Consider the following 7377-nt stretch of genomic DNA (forward strand, 5'->3'; position numbering starts at 1 on the left):
GCAGTACCTCCCCCAGACTCCTGGCTCGGGGCAGGGGTGCGGGAGGCAGCCCCGGAGGGTCCCTCTGTGGAACTCTCCTGGGCATCTGCACCCCAGCCTGTCCTGAGTCCAGAAGAGGAGGCATCCATGGATGGCTTCCCTGTAGGCAGCTCCCTTAGCCACCCAAGCAAACTGCCATCTCGGCGGGGCGCCAGCCTTCCTCACTAAGGAGCTTCAAAGGCAAGGAAGTCTCAAGGCTTGTGGGCAACTCAAAGAGTTGCTCCTCCCCACCCTTCTCCTCCTTTCCCCTTCCCTCCCCTTCCCGTCCTCCCCCATCAGACACGAGGCCCCGAGGACACCATGATAAATGAAATGGACATCATTCCTGTGTCCAAGGGCTTACAGTCCAGCCTAAGGACAAGACAAACAATCTCATACAATAGATATGGCAAAGGACCAAGATAGGAAATCAGAGTGCTATGGAAAGCCTGGAACAGATTCTCAGTCCAGACAGGGATTCAGAGGGCTTCCTAGAGCTGGGTCCTGAGGGATGACTAGGAGTTGGGTCCTGAGGGATGAGTAGACTGAGCCAGGTGAGAAAAGGAAGTGCTCGAGTATGTGGATAAGCCTGTAGAAGAGGCCCAGGCAGGAGAGAAGGGGACCCCTTCAAGGGCCTGGGAGCAGTTCAGTGGGGTTGGAGCTGGGACAGGGGAGGGGATGCGCTGGGAAGGGGCTAGAGATGAAATGAGGAGTATCATCAGGAGCCAGATCACAAGGACCCTCATGAGCTGGGATGAGGAGCTGGCACTTTGCCTAAAAGCACCAACTAGGTCATCTGTTTCTTAACCAGCCCAGCTGGGATCCAGGGCGGTGCTTGGCTGGTCCCACCATCAACTGGCCTGGCATGCGGTGGCTGAGAGAGATGCACGGACAGCTGGGTCCCAGGGAAGGTGTTCTGCCTGGCCACGATGGTACTGCAGATGAGCCAGCCTGCTCACCACTGCACTGTGGGGTGACAGGCCACCTCATGAAAGGGTGTCCCAGCCCATGCCACATGCCCACCATTGGGTACACATGCCCTCCCCCACTTCCAGAACTAGGTCCATGCTTCCCAACCTCCCTCTGCTCAGGAAATGCTCTGATGGCCAATTCCATGGGAACCTCAGGATGGAGGATCAGGGAGGCCACGGCCAGGGGAACACACGTGTGGGCACCCACTCCTGGACGGAGGACGCATGTATCCCCAGACTCTGGGTCACACGGAGCGTCCCGTGCTGGGAGCAGCTTGCTTGCTGGCAGGCATGGGAGGGAGCCCTGTGGTTAGGGGCTGCCTGAGGGCTTGCAAAGCTCTAGTGGTTTGGCATATTTCTTTATTTTCTCTAATTCAATTGAAATCTGACTCCAGGCCACGATCCCACTGAGCTAGCAAGAATTCAATCTCGGGCATATCACTGAGCTTCCCTCCCCCAACCTCAGTGTTTAGTCAAGGTCCCAGAGTCTTAGTACCAGAGCCTGGGGGTGGCCCCCTTGGTCACGACCGCCACTGCGGGACCCTCCAGCCTCCCAGCCCTCATGCCCCTCAGGCTCTAGGGCTTGGGTTGATTTGGAGCAGCCCTTGGGGTGTGGGAATTGTGGGGGGTTGTGGGAGCCCAGCATCTCAGTACCTCCCCGAGTGTACCCGGCAGCCACTGCCTTCAGAGGCCTTGTCCCCTCCTGGACACTGCCTAGAATGAGGCATGAAACCTGTCCCCACCCTTCCCTCTCGAGTTACATGCTGCCCCTTTCCCTTCTGTGGTGAAAACCTCTCCCTCTCTCTCCTTACTCTTCTCCAAGGCCCACCCTTTCTTCCTTCTTCCGGAATAGGTCACAGAGTCTCCGAAAAGAGTCAAGTTTATTGCGAAAGGCACAAAGAGCCTCTGACTTCCAGAAGCTTCAGTGCTCTGACCACTAAAATACTCAAGGCAAGGAACTATCAAAGGACTGGCTGCCTGCTTGAAAGAGCCAGAGTGGGGAGAAATACAAAGGAAATGGGCGCCATGAAATAGCTCAGTCATCTTGTCCCCACGCGTGGTGAAGCATATGGCTATTGGTGTGACAGGCCCTGCTACTGTCCGTCTCCCTCACTTCCTGGCTCCCTCACCTGCTAACCTTACCTGGCTTGAGCTCCCCTCACCCAGCATCTCCCTGGGGGTGACAAGCCCCTGCTCCATCAGTCAGCTCTCGCTGCGTTCTGCTGCTGTAAGAGACAAACGCAGAATCGTGGTGACTTACAACCACTGACACTAATCTCCTACGCCCAGCATGTAAGTCAGCTTGGGACTTGCCCTGTTCCATGAGCCTTCTTCATCCTGGACTCCAGGCTGAAAGCAAAGCCCGTCTCTGATGCCTGCTGTTCTGTAGGCAGGCAGGCTGGATCAGAGGGTCAGAGCATGGCCTTGCACTCACACAGGCCCAGGAGGAAATGCCGACTCGGTCAGAGTTACTGCGGACACCTCTGTGAGGTAAGAGGGGATGGTATTCTCATTCTACACATGAGAGAGGTGAGGATCAGAGAGACTGATTATCTTGCCCGAGGTCACACAGGGATGTGGATAAATGGAGCCGGATCTCGGGCGGGGATCCCTCTGGCTCCAGAGCCCCCAGTCTCCCTTCGCTCGGCTATTTCCTATCTACACAGTACCCTCGGGGTCTGCCAGTCAAGTGTGGTGGACTGAGCGCAGGCATTCAGCACCGTTTTCTCTCAAAACCCCATAAGAAAGAGAGTAGAGAAATAAAATATTTATTGACTGAGAAGGACAAAGAGAATGAGAGCAGCAACGATAGAGGGAAGAGATGTTAACAGAGGTTTGAAAGATGAGCAGCAGGAGGAGGGGGCCAGCCCGCACCACGAAAGCACAACACTGAGAACCCAAATCACGCGTCACTTCAGAAGATGGGGCGGCGGTGGCACTGGAGACGGGAGGCCGGGTTGAAAGCCTAGAGCCCCAGGTCCCTTCACTGCCACCATTCCAGCCCCAGAGCCAGGTGGCTGGCCCTCCCCGACCCTGGAAAGGGCACTTTTTTTCTGAGGTTGAATCAGGGAAACAGGGAAGTGGAGGGGAAAAGGCGCTGTATTATTATTATTATTTTATTTTTTTGCATTTATTCTGTGCAGAATTTACCCCGGAGCCATAAGTTTTTGTTTCTTCAGTTTCTTTTGGGAGATATATATATATATATATATATATATATATACACACACACATATATATATAATTATTTATTTATTTATATATATATATTTATTTATTTATATATAATATATATTTATATATAAATTTATATATAAATTTATATATAAATATAAATTATATATATTATTTATTTATATATAAATTTTTTTTCTTTCTTTTTTTTTTTTTTAAATATGGAACGCTTCACGAATTTGCGTGTCATCCTTGCGCAGGGGCCATGCTAATCTTCTCTGTATCGTTCCAATTTTAGTATATGTGCTGCCGAAGCGAGCACTATATATAAATTTTTATTTATATATATATATAAATTTTTTTTTCCTGTGCACCCTCCTCTTCAGGTACGAAGAAACTGCTCTGTCTCCGTCCAGATTGCCTTGGGGTGCCAGGGAGAGCTCACGGTGCCAGGGAGAGTGCATGTGGGGGTGCAACGGGCCAAGAGTGCTGGGAGTTCTCTGCCGGCTCTCGGGAGCTCTGTTCTCCTGGATGTGCTCCATGAGCAGAGATTCGACACCTAAACCCTCATGTTCAGCATAACTCTCTGCATTTTTAAGCACGCGCGGTGCAAACTCAGCCCTCTCCCCTGACCCCAAGCCCAGCCCCACTGTCCGGCCCAGGCACACTGGCCAGCTCCACCGTTCGGGTGATGGAATGGCACACGTTGCTTCTGCAAAGGGACGTCCTTCAGATGCCTGGTGGCTTTTCAGACCCGATGGGCTGGGCAGCTTCCTGTGTATTCTTAAAGTGAACACGAAGATTTGAACCTCTTGATTTGCATAATTTCATAGGGTTTTCTGGGACAAGTGAATAGCGAACCATTTTCAGAGGTCCCCTCCGGCCGCTCAGGGGAAGAGCGAGGCACTGTGTTTTCACAGAAGGATCCAGTGGGAGGTTACGCACTCAGTGTTAAGAACCACCTCTTCCCACTTTTGTGCTGTTCTATTCCCAGGACTCTCCCCACCCTGTGCAGACCCCTCAGGCAGGAAACCTGACTGTGCCTCTCTAGAGAAACTTCAACCTCCCCTCCCCTCCCAAAAGAAATCTCTAGGTACTGCTGTTTGGGTGTTCCCAAATGTGAGACCTCACAATCAGACCCACCCCAGCCCCAGCCCCCGAACCCCCAGTAAACTCTTCACACCCCGCCCCTCTTTAGAGCTCTTTGTTATGAATGAAAGAAAAACAAAGCCTCACTGGATATCTGAAGAAAGCATCCAATATAGAACACAGAAGTAAAAACAAGCAGAACATAACAGAAAAGAGTGGAGGGCCCAGAGACAAGGCAGATGGGCAGAGAAAAATGCCTGAGGACCATTAACGTCCTTGCCAGAGGCAACGATATCATATCCCTGAAACTGAAAGATTACAAAGACAATCTAATCAGAAGGAAAAAGCTTTTTAAATTTAAATTATGGTGGTGAGAAAAAAGTGGAGAGTGCAATTGGAAGATAAGCTTAAGGGACAATTTCCAGAAAGCAAACAAAACCACAGAGCAGAAAGGTAAGAAAAGTACAAGAGGGTCCAACGTTCCAATAAGAGTTCCAGAAAGAGAGAAGAGGAAATACCCAAGAAAGGATCTAAAACTTCCCAGAGTTCCACGACATGGAACTGCAAATTGAAAGTCCCACCTAATTCCCAAGACAATGAAGGGGAAAAAAAAAAAATCCATTATGGCATTAGAACACCAAGGTTGAAGAAATTATCTAAAAGCTTCCAGAAAGGAAAAAGCTGTCCATGAGCAAGTTATCAAGAATCAGAATGAATGGCATCAGATTTCTCAACGCCAACACCGAGAGCCAGAATGCAGACGGATAGTGTTCGGAACTATAAGAAGAAATGATTTCCAAATGTACATTCTCTTCCCTGACAAACCAGCAAGCCAGGGTAATGATGGAAAAGAGACATTTTCAGATATGCCATCCTTTGGAAAATTTTATCTCCGGTGTCTGCTCTCTCCTCCAAAGAAAGTCAACCAAAAAGAAAGATAAGGAATCCAACAGTACTGGACCCACACAGGAGAAAGGCTCAGGGAAGCCCAGGGGGGCAGCTGTGCGGTGGGCTGGGTTGGAGAATGGGTGTGTGTTGTGTGTGCTTTGGGACAAATGTCTCCAGGGAAAATATGAATCAGACATAGCGTCTGAGCCTTTGACCCTTCAGAAACTAGGTCTCTGGGTTTGGGATTAAAAAAAAAAAAGAAGAAGAAGAGCACCTGGGTGGCTCAGTGGGTTAAGCCTCTGCCTTTGGTTCAGGTCATGGTCTCAGGGTCCTAGGAACAAGCCCAGCATCGGGCTGTCTGCTCAGCAGGGAGCCTGCTCCGCCCCCCCCCCCCCCCCCCGCCCACCGCCTGCCTCTCTGCCTACTTGTGATCTCTCTCTCTGTCAAATAAATAAATAAAAATCTTTTAAAAATTAAAAAAAAAATCATGTATATGTAGAACGTTGATGGGAAAGGAAGTAAAAGGAAGTGAATAAGGGAGAGAGGCAGTGAATCGGGGAACCCCCGTGGATCCCAGCCCTTGATCAGGAGGGTTGGGGGCGGTGCCCCTTCCCCAAGTCCAAAGTGAAGGGAAGGTGAGCAATATGGAAGGGGTCCCATTACGCAGGGAGAGGACATCCTCCTGCGGTGGGCATGGTGGATCCAGCCAGGACGATTTTGTTTTAGGTCCTACCTTCCCTCAGAGGCATTGCCCTCCTCCAAAGAAGGAGACTCCCAGCAGCAGCTACACTCAGACCCTTCCGGGGTCCTCCGAGCCCAGGATGCAGGCCGGGCTGGGGTCCTCTGAGGCGGTGCTGAGCCGGCGGACCCAGTCTTGCGGCCGCCCAGGGACCGGGCTGAGAGGGAGCCACCAGCGCACCCGCCCCACCTGGTGGAGGAAGGGAGATTTGCAGCCCGAAGCTATCCGGATTTTTGCCACGGGCCCCCCTGTCGGGAAGAATCACGGCTTTGCTACTTTATGGCTAGAAGACAGTCTTCGATTTTCTCTTCCTCTTACTTCAGATGCTCCATAACCAGACGCCTCTGATCCCTACCCTGGAGCTGTTCCAGTCGTCCACTGCTGTGTCGTAAACATCCGAAAGCTGGTTGCCTCAAACTGCCACCGTCCATGAGGCTGCCAGATTCCGTGTGCCCGGAATTCGGACGGGGTACCATAGGGGGGCTTGTTTCTGCTCCATGATGTCGGAAGCCGCGGCTGGGAAGACTCAGCTGGCCCGGGGCTGGGACCAGCTGGACGCTTCTCCGCGCACATCGAGCATTTTGGCTGGGATGGCTGGAGGCGGGGGAGCGCAGTGCCTCCAGGCCGCCCCTCCGTGGGGCTTGTGCGTCTTCAGAATGGCGAGGCCTCTTACGTGGTGGGTCAGGGTGTCAAGAGTGGGTATCCCAGCGAACAAGGCCGAAGCTGCCTGGCCTTTTATGACCCAGCGCAACAGATTGAATGTCTGTGTCTTCCCAAGGTTCATGCGTTGAAATCTTCATCTCCCATGTGGTAGTATTTCGTAGTGAAGCCTCTGGGAGATAATTAGGTTTAAAGATTTTATTTATTTATTTTGAGAGAGAGAGAGAGAGAGAAGAGCAAGGGGAGGGGAAGAGGGAGAGAGAGAATCTCAAGCAGACTCTGCTGAGCACAGAGCCTGACTTGGGGCTCGATCTCGTGATTATGACCTGAGCCGAATAGAGTCAGATGCTCAACCAACTGAGCCACCTCGGTGCCGCTGGGAAGTAATTAGGTTTAGATGAGGTCATGAGAGTGGGTCCCCCAGGATGGCATTGGTGCCGCCATCAGAAGACAAAGAGAGACCAGAGCTTTCTCTCTCTCTCTGCCATGTGAGGACACAGCCAGAAGGCCGCCATCTGCAAACCAGGAAGAGAGCTCTCACCAGACACCAAATCTCCCAGCACTTGACCTGGGACTTCCCAGCTCCAGAACTGTGAGAAATCAATGTTTGTTATTTAAGCCACCCAGTCTGTGGTGTTTTGTGACAGCAGCCCAAGTTGACTGGGACACCAGCCACAGAAGGCCCATAGGGCCATCTCCACAGGACTCTGTTGGTCTGAGTGGCCACAAGCCTGTCTGAGAAAGGAGAGGGGGGACACACGCTGGCCTCTGGCTGGGAGCAGCATTACAGAACTTGGAGCCATCTTTTAAAACTACCACAAACCCCCAATACTATTT

At 51.6% G+C, this 7377-nt stretch overlaps 1 non-coding gene across 1 annotated transcript; it reads right to left on the reverse strand.

Annotated features, from left to right (window-relative positions):
• Positions 1-3379: 3379 nt before the first annotated feature.
• Positions 3380-3486, reverse strand: LOC125105747 (U6 spliceosomal RNA). The gene has a single exon (XR_007129014.1). It is a non-coding gene; the product is annotated as a U6 spliceosomal RNA (small nuclear RNA).
• Between the last annotated feature and the right edge of the window lie 3891 nt (positions 3487-7377).

Source organism: Lutra lutra, chromosome 7 (assembly GCF_902655055.1).
Source record: "Lutra lutra chromosome 7, mLutLut1.2, whole genome shotgun sequence".
Lineage (NCBI taxonomy): Eukaryota > Metazoa > Chordata > Mammalia > Carnivora > Mustelidae > Lutra > Lutra lutra.